Consider the following 13,991-nt stretch of genomic DNA (forward strand, 5'->3'; position numbering starts at 1 on the left):
GGCAGTCTTTCCGCGAACAATACACGCACACGTCGATTACTCCGTTTGTGGTTGTTCGCTGCATGCGTGCGTGCAAGTAAGTCATGCTCGCTCACAAAAACAAGAAAGAGGGGAGCGCATTATGCGTGCGTTGCAGCCCACAATGTGCCACTTTATCGACGAGTTGTCATTGAGCTGTATGCGGGCGGGCGTGATAGCGAAGCGGTTAGAAGCTCGTGCGACTAAATTTTGCATGCAGCATTACGTCCGTCATTCCGCGCAGAATATCGCGTAGTGGCCTGCATATTGGTTTCACACTTCGGCGTCGGCTCTACCAGCAGGCTCCAGTTGAACGTAAGTAACAGTAAAAGCAGCTGCCCACACACACACACACAAAAAAAAACGTCACAGAAACACGGAATAATAAAAAAAAGCAAAAAGAAGGGTGCCATCAGCACTCGGTGTTCCCAGGTGGTCTCCCTCCCAAGTACTGACCGAGCCAAATGCTGCTTAGCTTCGGGGATCGGACGAGAACCGGCGTATTCAGCATGGTATGGCCGATGGCAAGGATGCTGTGTTTCCGACTGCACCTGTATCGTGCTATGTGCATTCGCCCAGTGAATGTATTGCTCCATCACGTACGCGGCAGTCTTTCCGCGAACAATACACGCACACGTCGATTACTCCGTTTGTGGTTGTTCGCTGCATGCGTGCGTGCAAGTAAGTCATGCTCGCTCACAAAAACAAGAAAGAGGGGGAGCGCATTATGCGTGCGTTGCAGCCCACAATGTGCCACTTTATCGACGAGTTGTCATTGAGCTGTATGCGGGCGGGCGTGATAGCGAAGCGGTTAGAAGCTCGTGCGACTAAATTTTGCATGCAGCATTACGTCCGTCATTCCGCGCAGAATATCGCGTAGTGGCCTGCATATTGGTTTCACACTTCGGCGTCGGCTCTACCAGCAGGCTCCAGTTGAACGTAAGTAACAGTAAAAGCAGCTGCCCACACACACACACACACACACAAAAAACGTCACAGAAACACGGAATAATAAAAAAAAGCAAAAAGAAGGGTGCCATCAGCACTCGGTGTTCCCAGGTGGTCTCCCTCCCAAGTACTGACCGAGCCCAATGCTGCTTAGCTTCGGGGATCGGACGAGAACCGGCGTATTCAGCATGGTATGGCCGATGGCATGGATGCTGTGTTTCCTACTGCACCTGTATCGTGCTATGTGCATTCGCCCAGTGAATGTATTGCTCCATCACGTACGCGGCAGTCTTTCCGCGAACAATACACGCACACGTCGATTACTCCGTTTGTGGATGTTCGCTGCATGCGTGCGTGCAAGTAAGTCATGCTCGCTCACAAAAACAAGAAAGAGGGGGAGCGCATTATGCGTGCGTTGCAGCCCACAATGTGCCACTTTATCGACGAGTTGTCATTGAGCTGTATGCGGGCGGGCGTGATAGCGAAGCGGTTAGAAGCTCGTGCGACTAAATTTTGCATGCAGCATTACGTCCGTCATTCCGCGCAGAATATCGCGTAGTGGCCTGCATATTGGTTTCACACTTCGGCGTCGGCTCTACCAGCAGGCTCCAGTTGAACGTAAGTAACAGTAAAAGCAGCTGCCCACACACACACACACACAAAAAAAAACGTCACAGAAACACGGAATAATAAAAAAAGCAAAAAGAAGGGTGCCATCAGCACTCGGTGTTCCCAGGTGGTCTCCCTCCCAAGTACTGACCGAGCCCAATGCTGCTTAGCTTCGGGGATCGGACGAGAACCGGCGTATTCAGCATGGTATGGCCGATGGCAAGGATGCTGTGTTTCCGACTGCACCTGTATCGTGCTATGTGCATTCGCCCAGTGAATGTATTGCTCCATCACGTACGCGGCAGTCTTTCCGCGAACAATACACGCACACGTCGATTACTCCGTTTGTGGTTGTTCGCTGCATGCGTGCGTGCAAGTAAGTCATGCTCGCTCACAAAAACAAGAAAGAGGGGGAGCGCATTATGCGTGCGTTGCAGCCCACAATGTGCCACTTTATCGACGAGTTGTCATTGAGCTGTATGCGGGCGGGCGTGATAGCGAAGCGGTTAGAAGCTCGTGCGACTAAATTTTGCATGCAACATTACGTCCGTCATTCCGCGCAGAATATCGCGTAGTGGCCTGCATATTGGTTTCACACTTCGGCGTCGGCTCTACCAGCAGGCTCCAGTTGAACGTAAGTAACAGTAAAAGCAGCTGCCCACACACACACACACAAAAAAAAACGTCACAGAAACACGGAATAATAAAAAAAAGCAAAAAGAAGGGTGCCATCAGCACTCGGTGTTCCCAGGTGGTCTCCCTCCCAAGTACTGACCGAGCCCAATGCTGCTTAGCTTCGGGGATCGGACGAGAACCGGCGTATTCAGCATGGTATGGCCGATGGCAAGGATGCTGTGTTTCCGACTGCACCTGTATCGTGCTATGTGCATTCGCCCAGTGAATGTATTGCTCCATCACGTACGCGGCAGTCTTTCCGCGAACAATACACGCACACGTCGATTACTCCGTTTGTGGTTGTTCGCTGCATGCGTGCGTGCAAGTAAGTCATGCTCGCTCACAAAAACAAGAAAGAGGGGGAGCGCATTATGCGTGCGTTGCAGCCCACAATGTGCCACTTTATCGACGAGTTGTCATTGAGCTGTATGCGGGCGGGCGTGATAGCGAAGCGGTTAGAAGCTCGTGCGACTAAATTTTGCATGCAGCATTACGTCCGTCATTCCGCGCAGAATATCGCGTAGTGGCCTGCATATTGGTTTCACACTTCGGCGTCGGCTCTACCAGCAGGCTCCAGTTGAACGTAAGTAACAGTAAAAGCAGCTGCCCACACACACACACACACACAAAAAAAACGTCACAGAAACACGGAATAATAAAAAAAGCAAAAAGAAGGGTGCCATCAGCACTCGGTGTTCCCAGGTGGTCTCCCTCCCAAGTACTGACCGAGCCCAATGCTGCTTAGCTTCGGGGATCGGACGAGAACCGGCGTATTCAGCATGGTATGGCCGATGGCATGGATGCTGTGTTTCCTACTGCACCTGTATCGTGCTATGTGCATTCGCCCAGTGAATGTATTGCTCCATCACGTACGCGGCAGTCTTTCCGCGAACAATACACGCACACGTCGATTACTCCGTTTGTGGATGTTCGCTGCATGCGTGCGTGCAAGTAAGTCATGCTCGCTCACAAAAACAAGAAAGAGGGGGAGCGCATTATGCGTGCGTTGCAGCCCACAATGTGCCACTTTATCGACGAGTTGTCATTGAGCTGTATGCGGGCGGGCGTGATAGCGAAGCGGTTAGAAGCTCGTGCGACTAAATTTTGCATGCAGCATTACGTCCGTCATTCCGCGCAGAATATCGCGTAGTGGCCTGCATATTGGTTTCACACTTCGGCGTCGGCTCTACCAGCAGGCTCCAGTTGAACGTAAGTAACAGTAAAAGCAGCTGCCCACACACACACACACACACAAAAAAAAACGTCACAGAAACACGGAATAATAAAAAAAAGCAAAAAGAAGGGTGCCATCAGCACTCGGTGTTCCCAGGTGGTCTCCCTCCCAAGTACTGACCGAGCCCAATGCTGCTTAGCTTCGGGGATCGGACGAGAACCGGCGTATTCAGCATGGTATGGCCGATGGCATGGATGCTGTGTTTCCTACTGCACCTGTATCGTGCTATGTGCATTCGCCCAGTGAATGTATTGCTCCATCACGTACGCGGCAGTCTTTCCGCGAACAATACACGCACACGTCGATTACTCCGTTTGTGGATGTTCGCTGCATGCGTGCGTGCAAGTAAGTCATGCTCGCTCACAAAAACAAGAAAGAGGGGGAGCGCATTATGCGTGCGTTGCAGCCCACAATGTGCCACTTTATCGACGAGTTGTCATTGAGCTGTATGCGGGCGGGCGTGATAGCGAAGCGGTTAGAAGCTCGTGCGACTAAATTTTGCATGCAGCATTACGTCCGTCATTCCGCGCAGAATATCGCGTAGTGGCCTGCATATTGGTTTCACACTTCGGCGTCGGCTCTACCAGCAGGCTCCAGTTGAACGTAAGTAACAGTAAAAGCAGCTGCCCACACACACACACACACAAAAAAAACGTCACAGAAACACGGAATAATAAAAAAAAGCAAAAAGAAGGGTGCCATCAGCACTCGGTGTTCCCAGGTGGTCTCCCTCCCAAGTACTGACCGAGCCCAATGCTGCTTAGCTTCGGGGATCGGACGAGAACCGGCGTATTCAGCATGGTATGGCCGATGGCAAGGATGCTGTGTTTCCGACTGCACCTGTATCGTGCTATGTGCATTCGCCCAGTGAATGTATTGCTCCATCACGTACGCGGCAGTCTTTCCGCGAACAATACACGCACACGTCGATTACTCCGTTTGTGGTTGTTCGCTGCATGCGTGCGTGCAAGTAAGTAAGTCATGCTCGCTCACAAAAACAAGAAAGAGGGGGAGCGCATTATGCGTGCGTTGCAGCCCACAATGTGCAACTTTATCGACGAGTTGTCATTGAGCTGTATGCGGGCGGGCGTGACAGCGAAGCGGTTAGAAGCTCGTGCGACTAAATTTTGCATGCAGCATTACGTCCGTCATTCCGCGCAGAATATCGCGTAGTGGCCTGCATATTGGTTTCACACTTCGGCGTCGGCTCTACCAGCAGGCTCCAGTTGAACGTAAGTAACAGTAAAAGCAGCTGCCCACACACACACACACAAAAAAAAACGTCACAGAAACACGGAATAATAAAAAAAAGCAAAAAGAAGGGTGCCATCAGCACTCGGTGTTCCCAGGTGGTCTCCCTCCCAAGTACTGACCGAGCCCAATGCTGCTTAGCTTCGGGGATCGGACGAGAACCGGCGTATTCAGCATGGTATGGCCGATGGCATGGATGCTGTGTTTCCTACTGCACCTGTATCGTGCTATGTGCATTCGCCCAGTGAATGTATTGCTCCATCACGTACGCGGCAGTCTTTCCGCGAACAATACACGCACACGTCGATTACTCCGTTTGTGGATGTTCGCTGCATGCGTGCGTGCAAGTAAGTCATGCTCGCTCACAAAAACAAGAAAGAGGGGGAGCGCATTATGCGTGCGTTGCAGCCCACAATGTGCCACTTTATCGACGAGTTGTCATTGAGCTGTATGCGGGCGGGCGTGATAGCGAAGCGGTTAGAAGCTCGTGCGACTAAATTTTGCATGCAGCATTACGTCCGTCATTCCGCGCAGAATATCGCGTAGTGGCCTGCATATTGGTTTCACACTTCGGCGTCGGCTCTACCAGCAGGCTCCAGTTGAACGTAAGTAACAGTAAAAGCAGCTGCCCACACACACACACACACAAAAAAAAACGTCACAGAAACACGGAATAATAAAAAAAAGCAAAAAGAAGGGTGCCATCAGCACTCGGTGTTCCCAGGTGGTCTCCCTCCCAAGTACTGACCGAGCCCAATGCTGCTTAGCTTCGGGGATCGGACGAGAACCGGCGTATTCAGCATGGTATGGCCGATGGCAAGGATGCTGTGTTTCCGACTGCACCTGTATCGTGCTATGTGCATTCGCCCAGTGAATGTATTGCTCCATCACGTACGCGGCAGTCTTTCCGCGAACAATACACGCACACGTCGATTACTCCGTTTGTGGTTGTTCGCTGCATGCGTGCTTGCAAGTAAGTAAGTCATGCTCGCTCACAAAAACAAGAAAGAGGGGGAGCGCATTATGCGTGCGTTGCAGCCCACAATGTGCCACTTTATCGACGAGTTGTCATTGAGCTGTATGCGGGCGGGCGTGATAGCGAAGCGGTTAGAAGCTCGTGCGACTAAATTTTGCATGCAGCATTACGTCCGTCATTCCGCGCAGAATATCGCGTAGTGGCCTGCATATTGGTTTCACACTTCGGCGTCGGCTCTACCAGCAGGCTCCAGTTGAACGTAAGTAACAGTAAAAGCAGCTGCCCACACACACACACACACACAAAAAAAACGTCACAGAAACACGGAATAATAAAAAAAAGCAAAAAGAAGGGTGCCATAAGCACTCGGTGTTCCCAGGTGGTCTCCCTCCCAAGTACTGACCGAGCCCAATGCTGCTTAGCTTCGGGGATCGGACGAGAACCGGCGTATTCAGCATGGTATGGCCGATGGCATGGATGCTGTGTTTCCTACTGCACCTGTATCGTGCTATGTGCATTCGCCCAGTGAATGTATTGCTCCATCACGTACGCGGCAGTCTTTCCGCGAACAATACACGCACACGTCGATTACTCCGTTTGTGGATGTTCGCTGCATGCGTGCGTGCAAGTAAGTCATGCTCGCTCACAAAAACAAGAAAGAGGGGGAGCGCATTATGCGTGCGTTGCAGCCCACAATGTGCCACTTTATCGACGAGTTGTCATTGAGCTGTATGCGGGCGGGCGTGATAGCGAAGCGGTTAGAAGCTCGTGCGACTAAATTTTGCATGCAGCATTACGTCCGTCATTCCGCGCAGAATATCGCGTAGTGGCCTGCATATTGGTTTCACACTTCGGCGTCGGCTCTACCAGCAGGCTCCAGTTGAACGTAAGTAACAGTAAAAGCAGCTGCCCACACACACACACACACACAAAAAAAAACGTCACAGAAACACGGAATAATAAAAAAAAGCAAAAAGAAGGGTGCCATCAGCACTCGGTGTTCCCAGGTGGTCTCCCTCCCAAGTACTGACCGAGCCCAATGCTGCTTAGCTTCGGGGATCGGACGAGAACCGGCGTATTCAGCATGGTATGGCCGATGGCATGGATGCTGTGTTTCCTACTGCACCTGTATCGTGCTATGTGCATTCGCCCAGTGAATGTATTGCTCCATCACGTACGCGGCAGTCTTTCCGCGAACAATACACGCACACGTCGATTACTCCGTTTGTGGTTGTTCGCTGCATGCGTGCGTGCAAGTAAGTCATGCTCGCTCACAAAAACAAGAAAGAGGGGGAGCGCATTATGCGTGCGTTGCAGCCCACAATGTGCCACTTTATCGACGAGTTGTCATTGAGCTGTATGCGGGCGGGCGTGATAGCGAAGCGGTTAGAAGCTCGTGCGACTAAATTTTGCATGCAGCATTACGTCCGTCATTCCGCGCAGAATATCGCGTAGTGGCCTGCATATTGGTTTCACACTTCCGCGTCGGCTCTACCAGCAGGCTCCAGTTGAACGTAAGTAACAGTAAAAGCAGCTGCCCACACACACACACACACAAAAAAAAACGTCACAGAAACACGGAATAATAAAAAAAAAAGCAAAAAGAAGGGTGCCATCAGCACTCGGTGTTCCCAGGTGGTCTCCCTCCCAAGTACTGACCGAGCCCAATGCTGCTTAGCTTCGGGGATCGGACGAGAACCGGCGTATTCAGCATGGTATGGCCGATGGCATGGATGCTGTGTTTCCTACTGCACCTGTATCGTGCTATGTGCATTCGCCCAGTGAATGTATTGCTCCATCACGTACGCGGCAGTCTTTCCGCGAACAATACACGCACACGTCGATTACTCCGTTTGTGGATGTTCGCTGCATGCGTGCGTGCAAGTAAGTCATGCTCGCTCACAAAAACAAGAAAGAGGGGGAGCGCATTATGCGTGCGTTGCAGCCCACAATGTGCCACTTTATCGACGAGTTGTCATTGAGCTGTATGCGGGCGGGCGTGATAGCGAAGCGGTTAGAAGCTCGTGCGACTAAATTTTGCATGCAGCATTACGTCCGTCATTCCGCGCAGAATATCGCGTAGTGGCCTGCATATTGGTTTCACACTTCGGCGTCGGCTCTACCAGCAGGCTCCAGTTGAACGTAAGTAACAGTAAAAGCAGCTGCCCACACACACACACACACAAAAAAAAAACGTCACAGAAACACGGAATAATAAAAAAAAGCAAAAAGAAGGGTGCCATCAGCACTCGGTGTTCCCAGGTGGTCTCCCTCCCAAGTACTGACCGAGCCCAATGCTGCTTAGCTTCGGGGATCGGACGAGAACCGGCGTATTCAGCATGGTATGGCCGATGGCAAGGATGCTGTGTTTCCGACTGCACCTGTATCGTGCTATGTGCATTCGCCCAGTGAATGTATTGCTCCATCACGTACGCGGCAGTCTTTCCGCGAACAATACACGCACACGTCGATTACTCCGTTTGTGGTTGTTCGCTGCATGCGTGCGTGCAAGTAAGTAAGTCATGCTCGCTCACAAAAACAAGAAAGAGGGGGAGCGCATTATGCGTGCGTTGCAGCCCACAATGTGCCACTTTATCGACGAGTTGTCATTGAGCTGTATGCGGGCGGGCGTGATAGCGAAGCGGTTAGAAGCTCGTGCGACTAAATTTTGCATGCAGCATTACGTCCGTCATTCCGCGCAGAATATCGCGTAGTGGCCTGCATATTGGTTTCACACTTCGGCGTCGGCTCTACCAGCAGGCTCCAGTTGAACGTAAGTAACAGTAAAAGCAGCTGCCCACACACACACACACACAAAAAAAAACGTCACAGAAACACGGAATAATAAAAAAAAGCAAAAAGAAGGGTGCCATCAGCACTCGGTGTTCCCAGGTGGTCTCCCTCCCAAGTACTGACCGAGCCCAATGCTGCTTAGCTTCGGGGATCGGACGAGAACCGGCGTATTCAGCATGGTATGGCCGATGGCATGGATGCTGTGTTTCCTACTGCACCTGTATCGTGCTATGTGCATTCGCCCAGTGAATGTATTGCTCCATCACGTACGCGGCAGTCTTTCCGCGAACAATACACGCACACGTCGATTACTCCGTTTGTGGTTGTTCGCTGCATGCGTGCGTGCAAGTAAGTCATGCTCGCTCACAAAAACAAGAAAGAGGGGGAGCGCATTATGCGTGCGTTGCAGCCCACAATGTGCCACTTTATCGACGAGTTGTCATTGAGCTGTATGCGGGCGGGCGTGATAGCGAAGCGGTTAGAAGCTCGTGCGACTAAATTTTGCATGCAGCATTACGTCCGTCATTCCGCGCAGAATATCGCGTAGTGGCCTGCATATTGGTTTCACACTTCGGCGTCGGCTCTACCAGCAGGCTCCAGTTGAACGTAAGTAACAGTAAAAGCAGCTGCCCACACACACACACACACACACACAAAAAAAACGTCACAGAAACACGGAATAATAAAAAAAAGCAAAAAGAAGGGTGCCATCAGCACTCGGTGTTCCCAGGTGGTCTCCCTCCCAAGTACTGACCGAGCCCAATGCTGCTTAGCTTCGGGGATCGGACGAGAACCGGCGTATTCAGCATGGTATGGCCGATGGCAAGGATGCTGTGTTTCCGACTGCACCTGTATCGTGCTATGTGCATTCGCCCAGTGAATGTATTGCTCCATCACGTACGCGGCAGTCTTTCCGCGAACAATACACGCACACGTCGATTACTCCGTTTGTGGTTGTTCGCTGCATGCGTGCGTGCAAGTAAGTAAGTCATGCTCGCTCACAAAAACAAGAAAGAGGGGGAGCGCATTATGCGTGCGTTGCAGCCCACAATGTGCCACTTTATCGACGAGTTGTCATTGAGCTGTATGCGGGCGGGCGTGATAGCGAAGCGGTTAGAAGCTCGTGCGACTAAATTTTGCATGCAGCATTACGTCCGTCATTCCGCGCAGAATATCGCGTAGTGGCCTGCATATTGGTTTCACACTTCGGCGTCGGCTCTACCAGCAGGCTCCAGTTGAACGTAAGTAACAGTAAAAGCAGCTGCCCACACACACACACACACACAAAAAAAAACGTCACAGAAACACGGAATAATAAAAAAAAGCAAAAAGAAGGGTGCCATCAGCACTCGGTGTTCCCAGGTGGTCTCCCTCCCAAGTACTGACCGAGCCCAATGCTGCTTAGCTTCGGGGATCGGACGAGAACCGGCGTATTCAGCATGGTATGGCCGATGGCATGGATGCTGTGTTTCCTACTGCACCTGTATCGTGCTATGTGCATTCGCCCAGTGAATGTATTGCTCCATCACGTACGCGGCAGTCTTTCCGCGAACAATACACGCACACGTCGATTACTCCGTTTGTGGATGTTCGCTGCATGCGTGCGTGCAAGTAAGTCATGCTCGCTCACAAAAACAAGAAAGAGGGGGAGCTTATTATGCGTGCGTTGCAGCCCACAATGTGCCACTTTATCGACGAGTTGTCATTGAGCTGTATGCGGGCGGGCGTGATAGCGAAGCGGTTAGAAGCTCGTGCGACTAAATTTTGCATGCAGCATTACGTCCGTCATTCCGCGCAGAATATCGCGTAGTGGCCTGCATATTGGTTTCACACTTCGGCGTCGGCTCTACCAGCAGGCTCCAGTTGAACGTAAGTAACAGTAAAAGCAGCTGCCCACACACACACACACACAAAAAAAAACGTCACAGAAACACGGAATAATAAAAAAAAGCAAAAAGAAGGGTGCCATCAGCACTCGGTGTTCCCAGGTGGTCTCCCTCCCAAGTACTGACCGAGCCCAATGCTGCTTAGCTTCGGGGATCGGACGAGAACCGGCGTATTCAGCATGGTATGGCCGATGGCAAGGATGCTGTGTTTCCGACTGCACCTGTATCGTGCTATGTGCATTCGCCCAGTGAATGTATTGCTCCATCACGTACGCGGCAGTCTTTCCGCGAACAATACACGCACACGTCGATTGCTCCGTTTGTGGTTGTTCGCTGCATGCGTGCGTGCAAGTAAGTCATGCTCGCTCACAAAAACAAGAAAGAGGGGGAGCGCATTATGCGTGCGTTGCAGCCCACAATGTGCCACTTTATCGACGAGTTGTCATTGAGCTGTATGCGGGCGGGCGTGATAGCGAAGCGGTTAGAAGCTCGTGCGACTAAATTTTGCATGCAGCATTACGTCCGTCATTCCGCGCAGAATATCGCGTAGTGGCCTGCATATTGGTTTCACACTTCGGCGTCGGCTCTACCAGCAGGCTCCAGTTGAACGTAAGTAACAGTAAAAGCAGCTGCCCACACACACACACACACACAAAAAAACGTCACAGAAACACGGAATAATAAAAAAAAAGCAAAAAGAAGGGTGCCATCAGCACTCGGTGTTCCCAGGTGGTCTCCCTCCCAAGTACTGACCGAGCCCAATGCTGCTTAGCTTCGGGGATCGGACGAGAACCGGCGTATTCAGCATGGTATGGCCGATGGCATGGATGCTGTGTTTCCTACTGCACCTGTATCGTGCTATGTGCATTCGCCCAGTGAATGTATTGCTCCATCACGTACGCGGCAGTCTTTCCGCGAACAATACACGCACACGTCGATTACTCCGTTTGTGGATGTTCACTGCATGCGTGCGTGCAAGTAAGTCATGCTCGCTCACAAAAACAAGAAAGAGGGGGAGCGCATTATGCGTGCGTTGCAGCCCACAATGTGCCACTTTATCGACGAGTTGTCATTGAGCTGTATGCGGGCGGGCGTGATAGCGAAGCGGTTAGAAGCTCGTGCGACTAAATTTTGCATGCAGCATTACGTCCGTCATTCCGCGCAGAATATCGCGTAGTGGCCTGCATATTGGTTTCACACTTCGGCGTCGGCTCTACCAGCAGGCTCCAGTTGAACGTAAGTAACAGTAAAAGCGGCTGCCCACACACACACACACACAAAAAAAACGTCACAGAAACACGGAATAATAAAAAAAAGCAAAAAGAAGGGTGCCATCAGCACTCGGTGTACCCACGTGGTCTCCCTCCCAAGTACTGACCGAGCCCAATGCTGCTTAGCTTCGGGGATCGGACGAGAACCGGCGTATTCAGCATGGTATGGCCGATGGCAAGGATGCTGTGTTTCCGACTGCACCTGTATCGTGCTATGTGCATTCGCCCAGTGAATGTATTGCTCCATCACGTACGCGGCAGTCTTTCCGCGAACAATACACGCACACGTCGATTACTCCGTTTGTGGTTGTTCGCTGCATGCGTGCGTGCAAGTAAGTCATGCTCGCTCACAAAAACAAGAAAGAGGGGGAGCGCATTATGCGTGCGTTGCAGCCCACAATGTGCCACTTTATCGACGAGTTGTCATTGAGCTGTATGCGGGCGGGCGTGATAGCGAAGCGGTTAGAAGCTCGTGCGACTAAATTTTTCATGCAGCATTACGTCCGTCATTCCGCGCAGAATATCGCGTAGTGGCCTGCATATTGGTTTCACACTTCGGCGTCGGCTCTACCAGCAGGCTCCAGTTGAACGTAAGTAACAGTAAAAGCAGCTGCCCACACACACACACACAAAAAAAAACGTCACAGAAACACGGAATAATAAAAAAAAAGCAAAAAGAAGGGTGCCATCAGCACTCGGTGTTCCCAGGTGGTCTCCCTCCCAAGTACTGACCGAGCCCAATGCTGCTTAGCTTCGGGGATCGGACGAGAACCGGCGTATTCAGCATGGTATGGCCGATGGCATGGATGCTGTGTTTCCTACTGCACCTGTATCGTGCTATGTGCATTCGCCCAGTGAATGTATTGCTCCATCACGTACGCGGCAGTCTTTCCGCGAACAATACACGCACACGTCGATTACTCCGTTTGTGGTTGTTCGCTGCATGCGTGCGTGCAAGTAAGTCATGCTCGCTCACAAAAACAAGAAAGAGGGGGAGCGCATTATGCGTGCGTTGCAGCCCACAATGTGCCACTTTATCGACGAGTTGTCATTGAGCTGTATGCGGGCGGGCGTGATAGCGAAGCGGTTAGAAGCTCGTGCGACTAAATTTTGCATGCAGCATTACGTCCGTCATTCCGCGCAGAATATCGCGTAGTGGCCTGCATATTGGTTTCACACTTCGGCGTCGGCTCTACCAGCAGGCTCCAGTTGAACGTAAGTAACAGTAAAAGCAGCTGCCCACACACACACACACACAAAAAAAAACGTCACAGAAACACGGAATAATAAAAAAAGCAAAAAGAAGGGTGCCATCAGCACTCGGTGTTGCCAGGTGGTCTCCCTCCCAAGTACTGACCGAGCCCAATGCTGCTTAGCTTCGGGGATCGGACGAGAACCGGCGTATTCAGCATGGTATGGCCGATGGCATGGATGCTGTGTTTCCTACTGCACCTGTATCGTGCTATGTGCATTCGCCCAGTGAATGTATTGCTCCATCACGTACGCGGCAGTCTTTCCGCGAACAATACACGCACACGTCGATTACTCCGTTTGTGGATGTTCGCTGCATGCGTGCGTGCAAGTAAGTCATGCTCGCTCACAAAAACAAGAAAGAGGGGGAGCGCATTATGCGTGCGTTGCAGCCCACAATGTGCCACTTTATCGACGAGTTGTCATTGAGCTGTATGCGGGCGGGCGTGATAGCGAAGCGGTTAGAAGCTCGTGCGACTAAATTTTGCATGCAGCATTACGTCCGTCATTCCGCGCAGAATATCGCGTAGTGGCCTGCATATTGGTTTCACACTTCGGCGTCGGCTCTACCAGCAGGCTCCAGTTGAACGTAAGTAACAGTAAAAGCAGCTGCCCACACACACACACACACAAAAAAAACGTCACAGAAACACGGAATAATAAAAAAAGCAAAAAGAAGGGTGCCATCAGCACTCGGTGTTCCCAGGTGGTCTCCCTCCCAAGTACTGACCGAGCCCAATGCTGCTTAGCTTCGGGGATCGGACGAGAACCGGCGTATTCAGCATGGTATGGCCGATGGCAAGGATGCTGTGTTTCCGACTGCACCTGTATCGTGCTATGTGCATTCGCCCAGTGAATGTATTGCTCCATCACGTACGCGGCAGTCTTTCCGCGAACAATACACGCACACGTCGATTACTCCGTTTGTGGTTGTTCGCTGCATGCGTGCGTGCAAGTAAGTCATGCTCGCTCACAAAAACAAGAAAGAGGGGGAGCGCATTATGCGTGCGTTGCAGCCCACAATGTGCCACTTTATCGACGAGTTGTCATTGAGCTGTATGCGGGCGGGCGTGATAGCG

General features: G+C 51.5%; 18 non-coding genes and 4 pseudogenes across 18 annotated transcripts; all 22 read right to left on the reverse strand.

Moving 5' to 3' along the window:
• Nucleotides 1-425: 425 nt before the first annotated feature.
• On the reverse strand, nt 426-544 carry LOC139058144 (5S ribosomal RNA; annotated as a pseudogene).
• Nucleotides 545-1,052: 508 nt separating this feature from the next.
• LOC139058531 (5S ribosomal RNA) lies at nt 1,053-1,171 on the reverse strand. Its single transcript, XR_011513517.1, has one exon. It is a non-coding gene; the product is annotated as a 5S ribosomal RNA (ribosomal RNA).
• Nucleotides 1,172-1,677: 506 nt separating this feature from the next.
• LOC139058532 (5S ribosomal RNA) lies at nt 1,678-1,796 on the reverse strand. The gene has a single exon (XR_011513518.1). It is a non-coding gene; the product is annotated as a 5S ribosomal RNA (ribosomal RNA).
• A 505-nt stretch (nt 1,797-2,301) lies between these two features.
• On the reverse strand, nt 2,302-2,420 carry LOC139058533 (5S ribosomal RNA). Its single transcript, XR_011513519.1, has one exon. It is a non-coding gene; the product is annotated as a 5S ribosomal RNA (ribosomal RNA).
• A 507-nt stretch (nt 2,421-2,927) lies between these two features.
• LOC139058534 (5S ribosomal RNA) lies at nt 2,928-3,046 on the reverse strand. Its single transcript, XR_011513520.1, has one exon. It is a non-coding gene; the product is annotated as a 5S ribosomal RNA (ribosomal RNA).
• A 509-nt stretch (nt 3,047-3,555) lies between these two features.
• On the reverse strand, nt 3,556-3,674 carry LOC139058535 (5S ribosomal RNA). The gene has a single exon (XR_011513521.1). It is a non-coding gene; the product is annotated as a 5S ribosomal RNA (ribosomal RNA).
• A 506-nt stretch (nt 3,675-4,180) lies between these two features.
• On the reverse strand, nt 4,181-4,299 carry LOC139058537 (5S ribosomal RNA). Its single transcript, XR_011513523.1, has one exon. It is a non-coding gene; the product is annotated as a 5S ribosomal RNA (ribosomal RNA).
• A 509-nt stretch (nt 4,300-4,808) lies between these two features.
• On the reverse strand, nt 4,809-4,927 carry LOC139058538 (5S ribosomal RNA). Its single transcript, XR_011513524.1, has one exon. It is a non-coding gene; the product is annotated as a 5S ribosomal RNA (ribosomal RNA).
• Nucleotides 4,928-5,434: 507 nt separating this feature from the next.
• On the reverse strand, nt 5,435-5,553 carry LOC139058539 (5S ribosomal RNA). Its single transcript, XR_011513525.1, has one exon. It is a non-coding gene; the product is annotated as a 5S ribosomal RNA (ribosomal RNA).
• Nucleotides 5,554-6,065: 512 nt separating this feature from the next.
• Nucleotides 6,066-6,184, reverse strand: LOC139058143 (5S ribosomal RNA; annotated as a pseudogene).
• Nucleotides 6,185-6,693: 509 nt separating this feature from the next.
• Nucleotides 6,694-6,812, reverse strand: LOC139058540 (5S ribosomal RNA). Its single transcript, XR_011513526.1, has one exon. It is a non-coding gene; the product is annotated as a 5S ribosomal RNA (ribosomal RNA).
• A 509-nt stretch (nt 6,813-7,321) lies between these two features.
• On the reverse strand, nt 7,322-7,440 carry LOC139058541 (5S ribosomal RNA). Its single transcript, XR_011513527.1, has one exon. It is a non-coding gene; the product is annotated as a 5S ribosomal RNA (ribosomal RNA).
• Nucleotides 7,441-7,948: 508 nt separating this feature from the next.
• On the reverse strand, nt 7,949-8,067 carry LOC139058542 (5S ribosomal RNA). Its single transcript, XR_011513528.1, has one exon. It is a non-coding gene; the product is annotated as a 5S ribosomal RNA (ribosomal RNA).
• Nucleotides 8,068-8,578: 511 nt separating this feature from the next.
• Nucleotides 8,579-8,697, reverse strand: LOC139058543 (5S ribosomal RNA). The gene has a single exon (XR_011513529.1). It is a non-coding gene; the product is annotated as a 5S ribosomal RNA (ribosomal RNA).
• Nucleotides 8,698-9,209: 512 nt separating this feature from the next.
• On the reverse strand, nt 9,210-9,328 carry LOC139058544 (5S ribosomal RNA). Its single transcript, XR_011513530.1, has one exon. It is a non-coding gene; the product is annotated as a 5S ribosomal RNA (ribosomal RNA).
• A 513-nt stretch (nt 9,329-9,841) lies between these two features.
• On the reverse strand, nt 9,842-9,960 carry LOC139058545 (5S ribosomal RNA). Its single transcript, XR_011513531.1, has one exon. It is a non-coding gene; the product is annotated as a 5S ribosomal RNA (ribosomal RNA).
• Nucleotides 9,961-10,467: 507 nt separating this feature from the next.
• Nucleotides 10,468-10,586, reverse strand: LOC139058546 (5S ribosomal RNA). The gene has a single exon (XR_011513532.1). It is a non-coding gene; the product is annotated as a 5S ribosomal RNA (ribosomal RNA).
• Nucleotides 10,587-11,094: 508 nt separating this feature from the next.
• LOC139058548 (5S ribosomal RNA) lies at nt 11,095-11,213 on the reverse strand. The gene has a single exon (XR_011513534.1). It is a non-coding gene; the product is annotated as a 5S ribosomal RNA (ribosomal RNA).
• A 506-nt stretch (nt 11,214-11,719) lies between these two features.
• LOC139058134 (5S ribosomal RNA) lies at nt 11,720-11,838 on the reverse strand (annotated as a pseudogene).
• A 506-nt stretch (nt 11,839-12,344) lies between these two features.
• LOC139058549 (5S ribosomal RNA) lies at nt 12,345-12,463 on the reverse strand. Its single transcript, XR_011513535.1, has one exon. It is a non-coding gene; the product is annotated as a 5S ribosomal RNA (ribosomal RNA).
• Nucleotides 12,464-12,969: 506 nt separating this feature from the next.
• LOC139058154 (5S ribosomal RNA) lies at nt 12,970-13,088 on the reverse strand (annotated as a pseudogene).
• Nucleotides 13,089-13,593: 505 nt separating this feature from the next.
• On the reverse strand, nt 13,594-13,712 carry LOC139058550 (5S ribosomal RNA). Its single transcript, XR_011513536.1, has one exon. It is a non-coding gene; the product is annotated as a 5S ribosomal RNA (ribosomal RNA).
• Between the last annotated feature and the right edge of the window lie 279 nt (nt 13,713-13,991).

Source organism: Dermacentor albipictus, chromosome 3 (assembly GCF_038994185.2).
Source record: "Dermacentor albipictus isolate Rhodes 1998 colony chromosome 3, USDA_Dalb.pri_finalv2, whole genome shotgun sequence".
In the NCBI taxonomy this organism is placed as follows: Eukaryota; Metazoa; Arthropoda; class Arachnida; order Ixodida; family Ixodidae; genus Dermacentor; species Dermacentor albipictus.